Raw genomic sequence first — 18,141 nt, 5'->3', positions numbered from 1 at the left:
AGCTTAGCCTTGCATAACTATTGAACAACTACTCTTAAAGAATGAAGAGAGCATGATTTTTGGGTTTGTAGAGGAGAGAATTTGTGTTTCTTAACTTCTGGCTGCTGCCCCCCCTTCTCTCCTCTCTCTCTTTCTTTTTATATGCTAAGAAACCCTAGTTTCTAATTTACAAAGTAGTCCTCCCTTAAGTTGACAATTGACATTTAAGTACTTCAATAACTATTTTCCATAAAAAAGAGAAATAGCCTTGCATGAAATCTTCAAGCTCTGACTTAGAGGAGCTAAATTGCTGATATAAAAACTTGGATGACGGTTTAGAACCTTCGAAACATAATTTGGACTCATTTCTTCACGAAACCTGATTGTTGGCAGAATTCAATTATCATTTTTGAAAAATCATCTCTCCCTCATTTGATATCATTTTTGGCTAAAACTTTGAGCGTTTACAGACCTTTGAGTCAGAAATCCAAAAAAATTGAGTTTGCATAAATTGGACTTCTATAGCTCCAGATATTGAATTTTGAATAGACAAAGGTCAACAGTGGCAGAATGCGAGATTTGACTTTAAAGGATGTGATTTCCATGATCTTTCTCTTTTTATTTTTCTTGCATTACATTTCCAGAAAGGTATGGATGTTAGCTTTTTAGTGCCACTAGAATCACTTCATTTCGATCTCTAGAACTCACGCTCTGCACAAAACATCGACTGAACGTCAAATTTGTCAATTATCTCCAATTTACTCCTTTTTGTATTTTTCATCCAAAAGTGCCTTCAAAACAAAAAACAAAGAAAATCAAGACATTTTACATATAAAACATGGACAAAACATTAGGTAAATATGGGTGAAACTATCGAATAATATGGCTACATTAGTGACCACAATCTCATGCACGTATAGGAATAGCATAAGAGGAAGAAGAAAATAAAAGAAGAAGAAACAAGAATAAAGAAACAAAGTTATATACAGTGAAAAGAAAAAATAAAATAAATACTATAATTTGTACAAGAACTTACCTCCTCGGTAACAGCGCCAAAAACTTGACACGATGAAAAAATTGATATCTTCTCCTAAGTGCAGGAGTGTCGAAGTAATAAATAACCCGGCAAGACCGGAGTCAAACCACAAGGAGGTTAATTGTACAAATTATAAACAACAATTATAAACAACAACAATAGCAATAATAACAATAGCAATAATAATAATAATAATAATAATAATAATAATGATAATAATAGTAATGATAATAATAATAATGATAATAATAATAATAATAAAGAAAGAGAAGAAGAAGAAGAAGAAGAGAGCTTGGAGATGGAATATTAATGTAAGGATTAAATGATGATAATAACAAATGTCAAGGTTAGAGGATCCACTAATGGTATGTCAAACAAGTATAGTATAAACTCTTATTATTCAATTGGAAACCACACACAAAGAAGGTTCCAATCAGATTATATATTGTTAACATGATTACATTTGTCATCTTATTTGATTAATGCTAATACTTGTAAATCTCGTCAAGCATTCATGATTATAACTTATGTTAACAACAAATCAAGTTCCTTTCATAGCTCAGGTGTCCGTTATACCATACAGTATGAATGTTAACAACAAATCAAGTTTCTTTCATAACACAGGTGTAGGTTATACATACAGTTGGGCTATGAAAATACCAAGTATTTGTTGTACCAATTGTTAAACAACATAAATCTAGATTAGTTATTTACCAAGCAAAGTATTAAAGAGTGAACAAGATAACAAATATAAAATATGTTAGTATCAAACATTAAAGTCCATATTAAGTTTACACTATACTTATTCTTACACCATTAGTGTAACCTTTTCACCTTGACATAATAAACTTACCTAAACATAATGAAAGAAAGAAAAATAAATAAACAAAATAAGAACATAAACAAGATAAAAGTTAACTAAGCAAATGAAATGAAATGAAAGACATAAACTTGATATTAATGAAAGCAAAGCACAAACATTACAAAAAATACAAAGAGAGAAAGCAAGAGCATGATCTTGATTTGGAAACCAAGATGCCTAAATGCATGGTAAATGCCTCCTTTTATAGGTCAAAATTAGGAACTATTGATTTGATGACTAATTGATGAGTGGATGACCAACTCTTGACTTGGTGACAATCCTTATCTTCTCTTTTCTACCCAAAATGTCATTAATAACGTCAAAATGTGAGCCACTTGAAAACATAAAAGTTGTAGGTAATTGTCTCATCTGTCTTGTGTAAAAAATTCAAATCATTTGGACTTTTAGAACTCCATATATGGGCCAAACACTGAACAGTGCTAGGGCTGGAAGACAGATTCGGACTTCTTTGTTGTTGCTCCAATTTGGAATTAAAACATTGCCTTTTTAGATCTTGGCTCCATATGAAAGTTGTAGGCCTATGTCTTACCTTTCCATCCATATAATGTGGACCTAAATTTGAGAGCTACAACTTCAAATATGATCCAATTACCAAACAGTGTTCCGGTTTGGACTGCACCGGCATCTCTTTTCGAAGTTTGGTCATCTCTTTGTCCTTTCAATTTAAGTTCTTAAATTCATCAATCATTCCTTTCATTTATGTGATAGGCTTGCATTTAAAATAAACATTTACCACAAATTAAAGGTATCTTATATTATTAGATATATTATTATAAAACATGCTTTAGTTAAGGAGTTATTGATACTTCAAGTGCAAAATGATGATATAAAAAGTATTAATCATTCATCCTATTAACTAAGTGTGCGAAGTTGACTTTGCGCTATTGGAGTAATTCATCGCGGTCCATTATCTACTGATCCACTTCATGCAACGGTAATAGTCCTTTATTGTATGATGGAATAGTGGGTGGAAGCTAGCTATAGAGTGCCTAAAAAGGAGTCATTCCTGTTGAGATGTGGTATGTTGTATTATACCAATATTCTGCCCACAGTAAGTAGAAGCTCCACCTTTTTTGCCATTAGTGAACAAAGCATCGTAAATATTGTTCAACGCATTGATTGACAACCTCGATTTGGCCATCTGTTTGTGGATGATATGCGGAGCTGAGCTGTAATTTTATACCTGACATCTTAAAGAACTCCTGCCGAAAATGGCTCATAAAAACTAGATCACAATCATTGACTATAGACTTTGGCATGCCATGTAGCTTAATAACACCTACCACAAATTGCTCTACAACACTTTTAGCTATAAAATGATGTTCTAAGGGAAGAAAATGAGTTGATTTGCTGAGCCTATCGATGACTACCATGATGGTATCCTTGCCCTCGGAAGCGGGTAAGCGCTCAATGAAATCAAGTGTAATGGCATACCACACTTGGCAAGGGAATAGGCAGTGGTTGGAGAAGACCTGTGAGTGTCAATGTGTCTAACTTAGTTTTATGGCACACCACACAATTCTTGATATATTCAGGAACTGATTTACGCATTCCTTGCCAATAGAATTGTCTTTGCTGCCTGTTTAATTTCTTCCTAAAAGTAACTTGAGAAACAAAAAGATGGAGCAGAACAGGACTACCTTGTTTGTAAGAGAGAGCATCGGTAGTAGAATTTTCTCATCCAGGACGGTATATGATCTCATAGTCATAGCCTAAGAGTTTAGCTACCCATTTTTGTTGCTCTGGTGTGGTGATACATTGCTCTAACAAAAATTTTAGGCTGCGTTGATCCGTCTGAATATAAAACTTTCAGCCTAACAGATATGGCCACCACAAACGTATAGCTTTAAGGATTGCCAGCATCTCTTTAGCATAAATAGACCTAGATTTCTTTGCCACCCCAAGTGCTTTACTCATAAATGCAACTGGTTTGCCTTGCTGGGTTAATATGGTGTCATTACCATCACCTGATGCTTCAATTTCTACAGTGAAGACATCTTTGAAGTTGGGCATTGCTAGCATTGGTATTGTTGTCATGGCTTGTTTGAGCGCAAGGAAGGCAGTTTCAGCTTCCTTATGCCACCCAAATTGGCCCTTTTTAAGGAGATTGTTGAGAGTCTACGCCACAATGCTATAATTTTTTATAAACTTCTTGTAATATTCTGTCAACCCTAAAAACCCACGAAGCTCTAAAATATTAGTAGGTTGTGGCCATGCCACCATTGCTGCAATTTTATGTTCATCTACCTTCACTCCATGATTGGTGATTATATGCCCTAAGTACTCCAGCTCTTGTTGGCCAAAAGCGTACTTGTTAGTTTTGACAAAGAATTGTTGTTGCTATAATATCTCAAAAGTCTACCTTACATGCATCAAATGTATGTCCCACATAGGACTATAGACTAATATGTCATCGAAGAAAACCAGTATAAATTTTCAAATAAGAGGTTGAAATATAGAATTCATGATAGCTTGAAATGTAGAAGGCGCATTACACAACCCAAATGGCATAACCAAATATTCATAGTGTCCGTTGTGAGTGCGAAAAGTAGTTTTTGGAATATCCATAAGATTAACCCGTACTTATGATACCCGGCTCGAAGATCAAGCTTGGTGAAATATGAAGCACCATAGAGCTCATCTAACATATCATCAACTGTAGAAATAGGGAAGCGGTCCTTCATGGTCGCAACATTGAGTGCCCTGTAATCTATACAAAAACGCCATGTTCCATCTTTTTTCTTCACCAATAGTACAGGTGATGAAAATGGGCTGGTACTTGGTCTAATAAGGCCAGAATTCAACATTTCATGAACTTGCTTCTCAATTTCTTTCTTTTGATAGTATGCATAATGATATGGCCGAACATTAATAGGTTCGGTCCCATCTTTGAGGGAGATGCAGTGATCAACCCTTTTGATAGGTGGTAGACTTGTCAGTTCCTTTAAAATTTCTAAGAACTCATGCAAAATGGCCTCTTTATCAAGATGAGTTGTTTGGCTGTGTGGCTTCACAGTATTGACCTGTAGATAGATTGCAAACATGGCATGGTTCTGGTAAATTACTTTAGTTAATTCAGTGATAGATGCAATTTGTATGCCTTCATCATCCATTCCTTGTAACCATCTAAGTTGGTTCTTGCATCAAAATTCCATAGTTAACTGTTTCCAATTGCAAACCATAGAACCTAGCATTTCTAACCATTAGATTCTCAGGACCAGATCCAACCCTATAAGTGGAAGAGAATAAAGAATTAATAAAAATTGAGTGCCTTACAGGTCCACTCTGACCTCTTCAAAACACCCCTGGCATTTTAATTTTTTTCCATTTGCTACTTGTACTGTGAAGGTTGTGGTTGACACTACTGGTATTTGTAATGTATTGGCCAATCTTTCGCTAATAAAGTTGTGAGTTGATCCACTGTCGGTTAGTTTGACACTACTGGTATTTGTAATGTATTGGCCAGTCTTTCGCTAATGAAGTTGTGAGTTGATCCACTATCGGTTAGTGCGATGACATCGTTGGACCCTATCCTGGCAGTGATGCGCAAGGTCTTGGGTGTGACACAACTAAAAGATTGATGTCTTCTCCCAAGTGCAGGAGTATCGAAGTAATAAATAACCCGGCAAGACCGGGGTTGAACCATAGGGAGGTTAATTGTACAAATTATAAACAATAATTATAAAGAATAACAATAGTAACAACAACAACAACAACAACAATACTAATAATAATAGTAGTAATAATAATAATAGTAGTAGTAGTAGTAGTGATAGTAGTAGTAATAATAATAATAATAATAACAATAATAATAATAGAAGAAGAAGAAGAAGAAGAAGTTGATGAGAACTTTGAGATGGAAGATTAACGTAAGGATTAAACAATGATAACAATAAAATGTCAAGGTTAGAAGATCCACTAATGGTATATCAAACAAGTATAGTATAAACTCTTATTATTCAAGTGGAAACCACATACAAAGGAGGTTCCAATTTGCTTATGGATTGTTAACATGATTACATTAGTCATCTTATTCGATTAATGTTAATACTTGTAAATCTCGTCAAGCATTCATGATTATAACTTATGTTAACAACAAATCAAGTGCCTTTCATATCTCAGGTGTCCGTTATACCATATAGTATGGGCTATGAAAGTGCCAAGCATTTGTTGTACCAAGTGTTATACAACATAAATCAAGATTAGTCATTTAACAAGCAAAGTATTAAAGAATGAACAAGATAACAAATACAAAACATGTTAGTATCAAACATTAAAGTCCATATTAAGTTTGCACTATACTTATTCTTACACCATTAGTGTAACCTTTTCACCTTGACATAATAAATTTAGCTAGACATAATGAAAGAAAGAAAAATAAATAAACACAATAAGAACATAAATAAGATAAAAGTTAACTAAGTAAATGAAAGGAAATGAAAGGCATAAACTTGATATTAATGAAAGCAAAGCATAAACATTACAAAAAATACAAAGAGAGAAAGCAAGAGCATGATCTTGATCTGGAAACCAAGATACCTAAATGCATGGCAAATTCCTCCTTTTATAGGCCAAAATTGGGAACTATTGATTTGATGACTAATTGATGAGTGGATGACCAACTCTTGACTTGGTGACAATCCTTATCTTCTTTTGCCTGCCCAACACTGGCTAAAACAATTCACCTCATTTTGACTTTTAGAACTCCAGATATGGCTAAAACACTGAACAGTGCTCGGGCTGGAGGATAGATTCAGGCTTCTTTTTTGTTGCTATAATTTGGACTTAAAAATGGCTTTTTTAAATCTTGGGCTCCATATGAAAGTTGTAGGCCTATGTCTTACCTTTCCATCCATATAAAGTAGACCTAAATCTGAGATCTATAGCTCCATATATGACCCAATTACTAAACAGTATTCTGGTTTGGATTGCACCGACATCTCTTTTCTAAGTTTGGCCATCTCTTTATCCTTTCAATTTTAGTTCTTAAATTCATCAATCAATCATTTTATTTATGTGATAGGCTTGTATTTAAAATAAACATTTACCACAAATTAAAGGTATCTTATATTATTAGATATATTATTATAAAACATGTTTTAGTTAAGGAGTTATTGATACTTCAAGTGCAAAATGATGATATAAAACTTTGATAAAAATGCACTTTTAAGTACTAATCACACCCCCCAACCAGCTTATTACTAGTCTCTAATAATCAAAGCATTAAAATAGAAAAACAATTTGCAAATTCCACAAAGCAAGGTATTCATCATTTAACTTCCATTAATCTATCCAGAGAAACAAACTCTCGTTAAATTTATATACCTGCTCAATACCTCTTAACAAGATATTCATAAACCTTTCTATTGTGCTTAATATAGCAAAACATAATTATGGGGCTTTTCTTGGAAGAAAACAAAATTTTTGTTCTAATGTTTAAGGTTAACTTCCTTGGGTTGGGATTATTATTTTTGTCTTCTTTTTTTTTCTTCTTTTTTTTTTAAATATATATACATATAATTTAAAAACATCATGCATCTTTAACCCATGTAACGAGCTTTCAGCTAATGACTCCCAGACCAGTTGGTCTTAGGGCATTAGGTGTTAAGACACCCCTACGAGCTTAGTAACTCGGGTCGCAGATACTGGTATGTAGATAGTGCAATGTTTGATTCTCTTAAGCTTTTCTCCTCAATCCATGTAACAAGCATTGGGCCAATAGCTCCCAAGTTAGTTGACTTTAGAGTATTAGGTGTTAAAACACCCCTTCGGGCTTAATTGCTTAGGTTAGGGAGGCTACGAAACCAAATTTAGCTACATTTTTATTATTATTATTATTATTTCTTTTTTTTTCTTTTTTTTAATTATATACAATCCTTTTCCCTTAGTTGTTACCTTTAACAAAAGAACATAAATAATGTAATAATCCAATATGCAACCCACAATCATATGTTAAAGTGTGTATGTAAATTAAGGTTTAAGAATACATGTTAAATAAGTATATAAGCAGAATTAAGTGATAACAATGCGAGAGTTTGTAAATCTGAATATTTCAAGAAGTATTATGATAGACCTTGTTATGAATGATTACTAAGATGCGTCTCAAGAGTCACTTTAACAAAAGAGCTCCTTTACTCTGTCATCTCAAGAGTCAATTTAACAAAAGAGCTCCTTTACTCCGCCATCCTAGTAACAACAATTATGCATATGCTTTATGAAATGGAAAACAAATTTCTTTTTTTTATCAACTACTACTCTCTCCCCCCAACTAAAACGAGACATTGTCCTCAATGTTCTAAGGTAGAAAGATAGAGTATAGAAGATATCACCTGAAATAACGAACATTGACAAACCTGAAACACACTGAAACAAATATAAGTTACAACAAAACACAATAATAAAATCAAAAGACATAAAGATTCACAAATGAAGGCTTAAATCCAATCTAAGCTTTTTACGGCTTTCCTTAGTTGACCAATTTATGCGACTTATGGACGGATCAATTATAGGAATGAAAGATTGTAGTTGGTCAATCAATTGTTTAGCAGTAGCAGCAGAGATTATGATTTGTCATGCAGAAGATGTTAGAAATTCCTGTTCCACAGCATGATCAAGAAAAGACAACAACTTATCATAATAACCATTAACATTTAACAAACCTATGGGTTTATGGTGAATGTACAATTGGGTCCAAGAGGAAATATGAAAGATCTCTTCCAATGTGTCTAGACCACCTGGTAAAGCAATGAAGGCATCAGCATGGTTAAACATTGCATTCATTCGAGCTGACATTGTGGAGACCTGAAGTTCTTCTCCAATTATTTTTCCAATGATGTCCCCTTTTGCTAAAGCTATGGGACAACTCCCAAAACTTGACTACCTTCTAAAAATGCAGCTATTGACACACCTCCCATTAACCCAAGACTACCTCCCCCATACACTAAATGAATCTTTCTCTCAGCTAGCACTTGACCAAGATGATTTGCTAATTCTAAAAACTCCTTTTCTTTCCCAGGACTAGATCCACCAAAAACACAAATATTTCTTATATGATGACCTGAGGAACTTGCCATTTCTACACACTTTTGTATTTGTTGAATGTATGGGTTGAGTAGAAATGAAAGGAAGGAAGAGAGGATTTTATAGATGAGAAATTAGAAAGGCAATCATACCACCTATATGTAGGCCAACTAGAGTCTCACACACACTCTCTCTCTCTCTCTTTATTTATTTATTTATTTAGTTTTGAAAAAGCATGTGTATGTACAGGTAGTTATGATTGTGGCTCACATCTTCCCTTAGTTTTACCTCCAAGAACGGCTTAAACGCCCTCTATGGGTCGGGGATAGGCTCCCCATCCAGTTTTCTTAAAAACTGGCAAACAGGGTCTTTTTTAGTCAGATTCCCAAGACTAAGTCGATCATGTTCTTTATGAAATAATGGCTATAAATCATGAATTACACGATGCACATCTCCACTACGATGCGTCTCAAGAGTCAATAGAAGATTATCTAAAGACTCCTTACTCAGGCTATCCTTAATGAATTGTATTTTATCTTCACGGTTTATAGATACCATTCCTAAAGAACGACATTGTGTATTACATGTCCATCTAGGACATCGGTGACAGACTTTCAGTCCTTTTGCACGACGTTTCTTTGCAAAAGTGCTTTTACTTATTCCAGGCATGTGTGAAATGAAGGAGTTAGAGGACTCACCTGATAATCGGACCTTTACTTCAAGCAACCAGCGAATATCTTCAGGAATTTTATGATTCATTAACAATCTCAATCTTGCACATCTAGCACGGTAAATTTTTGTAATCGTATTCTAAGGCAGAGCGGGAAAATACTTTTCAATTTTTCAAGATTAGTGTCCATTTTCAAATGACAATTGGAAGAGAGATTCAAAGAATTGCACAAATATATATACAGCTATCAGTTATTGTGGGAAACTGAAAAAACCGACTTAAGTCACGGGGTACCGTTATCCGCCATTTGACCGAGGTGAGAGAAACTAGCAAAAATCACTCAAAAAGAAACAAAAAAAAAAAATCAATCTTTATATACAGGATCACCCAATTCAATAGAGTCATGTTCAATTGAAAAATTGTCAAAGTAAACTTTCAGACGATGTCCATTTACCTTGAAAACATTGTCATTCTTTGGATTCTCGATGTCATAGACCCCATATGGATACACATGTTTCATAATAAAAGGACCACTCCATCTTGATCTTAATTTTCTAGGAAATAAATGCAGTCAAGAATTATAAAGCAAGACTTTTTTACCAACATTGAATGTTTTTCTTAGTATTTTCTTGTCATGAAACTCTTTAATTCTTGCTTTATGAATTCTTGAATTTTCATATGCGTCATTTCTTATTTTCTTAAGCTCATTTATTTGTAATTTTCACAGTTGACTAGCATCATCCAGATTTGAATTGAAAGCTTTAATAGCCCAATAAGCTTTATGTTCAAGTTCCACAGGCAAGTAACAAGGTTTTCCATAGACTAGTCTATAAGGTGACATACCTAATGATGTTTTATAAGCAGTTTGATAAGCCTAAAGTGCATCATTAAGTCTTAAAAACCAGTCTTTCCTATTAGGGTTCACTATTTTCTTCAAAATATGTTTGATCTCCCTATTAGCAAGCTCTATATGTCCACTTGTTTAAGAGTGATAAGGGGTGGCAACTTTGTGTGTGATTCCATGTTTCTTCATTAAAGACTCAAATGGTTTGTTGTAGAAATGTGTTCCACCATCACTTATTATGGCTCGAGGGACTCCAAATCAACTCAAAATATTTTCTTTCAAAAACTTTATCACTGTTTTGTGATCATTGTTTCGACTTGGAATTGCCTCTATCCATTTTGAAACATAATATACTACGACTAATATGTATAAGAAACCAAATGATGAAGGGAATGGACCCATGAAATCTATACCCCAGCAGTCAAAGATCTCAATGACAATAATAGGATTTAAAGGCATCATGTGACGTTTTGAAATAGATCCTAACTTTTGACAATTTTCACAAGACTTGCAGAATGCATGTGAGTCTTTGAACATGGTGGGCCAATAAAATCCACTTTTTAAGATTTTTACAATTGTCGTTCTTGACGAGAAATGGCTCCCATATGCCTCAGAATGACAAAATTTAATGACACTACTTACCTCATTGTTAGGAATGCATCTTCAAAATATTTGATCAAGACAATATTTGAATAAATAAGGATCATCCCAATAAAAGTTCTTCACTTCGTTCAAGAACTTTCTTTTATCTTGGGTACTCCAATGAGCTGACAATTGTCCTGAAACAAGAAAATTGACAATATTAGCAAACCAAGGCATTGTAGAGACAGAAAGTAAAGATTCATCGGGAAAGTAGTCATCGATTGGTGTGATGTCAATTTTCGAATCTGTTGTCAATCTTGACAAGTGATCTGTGACAACATTTTCGCTGCCTTTCTTATCTTTGATTGTGATATCAAATTCTTGAAGTAATAAAATCCACCGCACCAATCTAGCCTTAGAATCTTTCTTAGAAAGAAGATATTTCAATGCTGCATGATCACTAAAAACAACAACAGGTGAGCCAACAAGATAAGATCTGAATTTTTCATATGCAAATACTACTGCAAGTAATTCTTTTTCAGTGGTGGTATAATTCATTTGAGCATTATTCAAAGTTTTACTTGCATAGTAAATTACATAAGGTTTCTTATCTTTTCTTTGTCCCAAAACAGCACCTACGGCATAATCACTAGCATCACACATTATTTCAAAAGGTAATGACCAATCGGGAGGTTGAATGATAGGAGCACAAGTAAGCAAGTTTTTAAGTTTAACAAAGGCTTCTTCACAATGTTCAGTCCATCCAAAAATAGTATCCTTTGTTAGAAGATTACTTAAAGGCTTAGATATTACAGTAAAATCTTTGATGAACCTTTTATAAAAACCAGCATGTCCTAGGAATGATCTAACATCTTTAAGAGATTTTGGTGTTGGCAAGTTTGCAATTAACTCGATTTTAGATTTGTAAACCTCAATTCCTTTTGATGAAACAATGTGACCAAGTACAATGTTGTTTGTTACCATAAAATGACATTTTTCCCAATTCAGCACAAGATTCTTCTCTTCACACCTGGTCAAAACCTTTTCTAAGTTAGCCAAACAATCATCAAATGAATCGCCAAAAACAGAAAAATCATCCATGAAAATCTCAAGAAAATGTTCAACCATATCACTAAATATACTAAGCATGCATCTTTGAAATGTGGCTGGTGCATTACATAATCCAAAAGGCATCCTTCGATATGCAAAAGTACCAAATGGACATGTGAAAGTAGTCTTTTCTTGATCTTCCAATGCAATTTCAATTTGGTTGTAATCCGAATAGCCATCTAGGAAACAATAAAATTCATGACCTGCAAGTCTTTCTAGGATTTGATCCATGAAAGGTAAAGGAAAATGATCTTTTCTAGTCATTGAATTAAGTTTCCTATAGTCAATGCACATGCGCCAACCACTAACAGTTCTAGTGGGAATTAACTCATTGTTCTCATTTGTTATCACAGTGACTCCAGACTTCTTAGGTACAACTTGGGTATTTTATATTATTATAAAACATGCTTTAGTTAAGGAGTTATTGATACTTCAAGTGCAAAATGATGATATAAAACCATGATAAAAATGCACTTTTAAGTACTAATCTGATGCCTCAAATCAAAGCATGATTTGACAGATTTGAGGTTGGTGTTAATTTATAATTTTTAGCTTATTTCTAATAAATTATTAATATAATTGTAAATAAATTATTATTTTTATTTGAAATTAATTATTTATACACAGGACAAATTCTGCTGGGATAGTGAGCATAACACTGTTGTGATAAGGGTGTGGGAAAATCACGCGGCATGTAGGTAACATTGAAATCAATACAAGATTTTTTGAGATAGAAATTTATGTTTCAGAATGTAATTTTTGGTTGCATGAAATAGGTTGCGTGATTTTTAGTATGAAGCACAAAAAAGGGCAAAAAAAACCATGAGAGATAAGGGTTTCCAAGGCTGGAATGATATTGCAGTTTGGAGGGATTTCAAACCAATATATATCCTGAAAGATATATGGCTGCAAAATCTTGAGCACGTGACATCTAAACAGTTCACACAACACTCATAGTCTAATCCTAGCAACTAGAATCAGCCAATTCATGGCTCGGTGACAACGCACACTAGTGACAACTCTGTTCCATTTGTTGTACATGCGAAATAGATGGTAAGATTAATTTAAATAAAATATATCATTAAATTAAGTTGTTGTTAATAAATCTTTTTCATTATAGGCTATGTCTCTTGGACTTGAGCTGAGCCCGATGGAGCTGTTTGTGGAGATGCATGTGCAGAGTCAAGACCGCCAAAAACGGGTGCAACAATTCGTTGATAACCATGCTCAACATTTCATGGTATGTTTGTTCAACCATTTTATTTTGTAAGCTATTATGTTTATTGAATTGAATATGATGATTACTTCTTCTTTTTTCAGGAGACCTATAATAATCGGTTAAGGAAGAGATACAAGGGTGATATTTTAACCCATCTGGAATTCGATTCAGATTTGTGGATGGAGGTTGGATCGTCAAGTGGACCTGATAAAAATCGGGTTTACAGGCTCTCCAACACTACAGCCGACAACTTGCAGTTGGCCTATAGTGTTTCAACTGTTGGGAGCTCCCAATCCATATCGAGCTCCCAATCTAATGAGTTCATGGCCTTATAGTAACACACAACTCCAGTCACAAAAAAATACAACCGCTTATTAGCAGAGTATGCAGAACTCAAAGCGTCTCATGCATAGCTTCGTAAAATGGTCATGAACATGGCAACATAGAGTGGAACATGTGCACCTAATCCTTTTTGGTTGTATAATCAACCTCCTCCTCCAGGACCTCCTTCTCCTCCAGCTCCATCTTTATATATATTAATTTGTAATAAACATTATTTACCTTTAAAATTTCATTAAATATTTTTTTTGAAACACATTCAATTTATAATGAATATTATTTAACTTTGATTTTTTTTATGTTTAGTATAAATTTTATTTGCATAATTGGTTTTTATTACCATTAATTTATATAATTTTATATTATGTATTCAAAAAAAAAAATTTAAAAAAATTTAGAAAAAACTATTTTAAAGGGTTTTACCGACAAAATGAATCCATCGGTATTTGACAGTAGTTGCCACATTCACTGATGCATTTATAGACGAATATATTCTGTTAGTATTTCATACACTCACCAACAGCTTTACAGATGAATTCATTCCATTGGCATTAGACAATAGCTGCCACAGTTATCGATGCATTTACAGACGAATATATTCGGTCGGTATTTCAAACATTCACTAACAAATGTATCGACGGGTTGTAGCCATTGGTAAATCATGATATCACCAACGGATTAAAATCCGTCGATATATTTCAAGCGGGAAACTTTTTTTTTGGCGCATAAATTTTTATCTGTAAAACCATTGGCATATGGTTTTCTGTGTTTCTGACCGATATAGCAACGAAATGTGAAATTACCGACGAGAGGGGTGAAGACGTCAGTAAATAAATCACCAGCGAACATGTAATCACACATTGACAGAATATTTCCATCGGTAAAACTATGAAATCTTATAGTAGGTATTCAAATATACTCTTCTTCCTGGTAAATTTTTTGATATACTTCCAATTTTTATTTTTATTTTCTCTTTCCTCCTTCTTTTTTATTTATGTTGGGCCAAAAAAAAAAAGAGTAACAACAATAATCACCATACCGATTACTTATAGTGAGCTGTTGGATTTTTATAGGACAATTTTACGGGTTCCGTGGTTCTCAATCTTTTTAAGTTTGATATGACAATAATAAGGTATGAACATATAAGGTAGAAATGAACTGTCCTATATTTTTCTTACTAATGCTTGCATTGGGCAATTCATGAAGAAAAATTACGGAATATGTGTGTCCATATATATGCTTTTTTCCCTAGATATAATTATTCACAATCACAACCATCTGTCAAACACGCATTCTGTCCGACAAGTGGTCCCGAAGCTTTTAACCTATTTGATCAGCACGATTAAAACAAGTTTTGTGGAATGACTAACTATGCAAAGTGGTCCCGAAGCTTTTAGCCCATACAAAAACTCTTTGCCATCGGACAATAATTTCTAGTTTTGTCATACAAGAGGAGCACGCTTAATTAAATGTAACAAATATTCCAAATCCTTGCACTACAAGGTGAAATAATGTGAATGTCGTAACCATATTTGTTTACCTTTTTTAAAAAACCAAAAAAATTGCAAAATACAACAAAAAAATCCGTAAAAGATATTCTTGATATATGTGTTTTATTTTTGATATTTTCAATGTCTTTCTAAAAGAATTCAAAACTCAAAAATTTGTTTCCAACATGTTAAGCTACTAACAAGCCCATTTTAAAATTATTAATTAATTTTTCAGTTGAATCAAGGAATGTGCGTCTTGTTACGTAAAGACAAAGAAATAGAAGATCAAATACTCTCGGTGTATTAAATAAATAAACACCAACCATATGATATAACCGAGACTTTTGCTATAAAAGAAACTTAATTTGTTGTTAACATAAATTATAATCATGAATCCCCGACAACATTTACAAGAGTTAGTATTAATCGAATAAGATAACTAACATAATCATGTTAACAATTTATAATCTGATTGGAACCTCCTTTGTGTGTGGTTTTCAATTGAACAATAAGACTTTATATTATACTTGTTTGACATTGCATTAGTGGATTCTCTAACCTTGACATTTATTGTTATCATTGTTTAACCTTACGTTAATCTTCCATCTTAAAGTTCTCATCAACTTCTTCTTCTTCTTCTTCATTATTATTAGTAGTAGTAGTAGTAGTAATACTACTACTATTACTATTATTATTACTATTACTACTACTCATATTACTATTATTACTACTACTGCTATTATTATTATTATTATTGTTATTATAGTTTCTATTTTTATTGTTGTTGTTGTTATTGTATTATTGTTATCTATAATTTATAAATTAACCTCTCTATGGTTCGACCCCAGTCATGTCAGATTATTTATTACTTCAACACTCCTACACTTGGGAGAAGACATCAATCTTTTAGTTGTGTCAATTCACTTTCTTTCTAGCATTATCTTTGATGAGTTTTAAGTTGAGATCAATTGGGGTGGAAAACGAATTGCAATTTATCATTTTGAACCTATCTAAAATCTCTAGAGCATATTTTTTCTATGTGATAAATATAACATCAAATGATTACACTACTTCAATGCCTAAAAAATAATGCATCAACCCCAAATCTGTCATATCAAATTCCTTCATCATAGAATTCTCGAACTCATTAAACACGGATTAATCATTACCTATATAAATGAGATCATCAACATATAAGCACATAACTAACACCTTCTTATCAACTCAAGATTTAACATATAGAGTATGCTCATAAGGATATTTAAGAAAACCTTCCTTATTAAAGTAAGCATCTATATGGCTATACCAAGCTCTTGATGCTTGTTTCAGTCCATATAATGCTTTCTTTAATTTGTATACCTGATCCGCATGACCTTGTTTCATATATCCAGGAGGTTGATCAATGCACACCTCCTCTTCTAATGTTCCATGCAAGAACACAGATTTTATGTCAAGTTGATATATAGGCCATGAATTCTAAACAACAATTGATAATACCAATCAAATAGTGTCCATTCTTGCAACTAGTGCAAATACCTCTTTGTAATCAATACAAAATTTTTGCTTGTACCCCTTTGCAACAAGTTGACTTTGTACTTATCTACTTTGCCATCTTTCTTCAGTTTGGTTTTGTAAATCCATTTAACAGTAATGGATTTTTGTCCTTCAAGAAGTTTGATCAATTCCTAGCTATTGTTTTTTTCAATTGACATGATCTCTTCGTCCATGGCTTTTCGCATTTTGACTCTTTAGTAGCTTCTTGAAATGTGATAGGATCACAATCTAATAAAAACACATAATGGAAATAAACATCATCGGATTGTTCATCAGATTGAACAACACCACTCACTTTATAATCTTCCATCTAAGCTGGCCTTTTTCTACCTTGTTGAGATCGTGAATCGTCTTGGGATTGTGTCACAAGATTGAACAACACCTTTCACGTCATAATCTTCTATCTAAGCTAGCCTTTTTCTACTTTGTTGAGATTGTGAACTCTCTTGAGCTGGTTGATCTTCATTATGGCTTAGTTGTGGTAATTCCTGGTTTGATTGCAAGCTTTATAGATGTTGCTGATGCTGTAGTTATTGGTCTAATTATTCACATACTTCTGCCTCTTTTTCATCAAACAATACAGGTATTTGCTAGTGGTTTGCACTTTATTCTATCCAATTCCAAGTTCTATCCTCCTTAAACACAACATCTCAACTAATGACAATTCTTTTAATAATAGGATTGAACAATTTGAAGGATTTTGAGTGCTAGCTGATTCCAAAGAATACACATTCTATGCCTTTATCATCTAGCTTCTTTCTCTTCTCATTTGGAACATGTGCATATGCAATGCATCCAAACACTTTGAAATGATCAACTGATGCCTTTCATTCACTCCAGGCTTCTTCAGGTGTCATGTTGTGAACAACAAATGTAGGACTACGATTCAAAACATGAATGCTCCATTTCACAACTTCTAGCTAGAAATTCTTTGAAACACTCATATGTGTTGTTGTAACCTAATTTTGGATTCACTAAGATTTTCTCGAATGTTATTTTATTTTATTATTCATAAAAAAATATAAATAAAAAAAAGAGTTTAAAATATATTTTCTCGAGTCAACCACATCTTTCGATAAAAAGCGAGTCCACCAGGTCAATACGGGTTAAACGATGTCGACCAGGATAAAAAATGAGTTTCGGGCCGTTTCGGGTCAAAACCGTCATTTTCGATCAAAACCAAGTCCACCGAGTCAATACAGGTTAAACCATGTCGACCGGAATGAAAAATGAGTTTCGAGCCGTTTCGGGTCAAAACCGTCATTTTTGGTCAAAATCGAGTCCACCGGGTCAATACGGGTCCCACCATGTCGACCAGGATGAAAAATGAGTTTCGGGTCGTTTTGGATCAAAACTGTCATTTTCGGTCAAAACCGAGTCCACCGGGTCAATACGGGTCCCACCATGCCAACCGC

Source organism: Populus euphratica, unplaced genomic scaffold (assembly GCF_000495115.2).
Source record: "Populus euphratica unplaced genomic scaffold, PopEup_1.0 scaffold540.1, whole genome shotgun sequence".
Lineage (NCBI taxonomy): Eukaryota > Viridiplantae > Streptophyta > Magnoliopsida > Malpighiales > Salicaceae > Populus > Populus euphratica.
Note: the sequence above shows the minus strand (reverse complement) of the source record.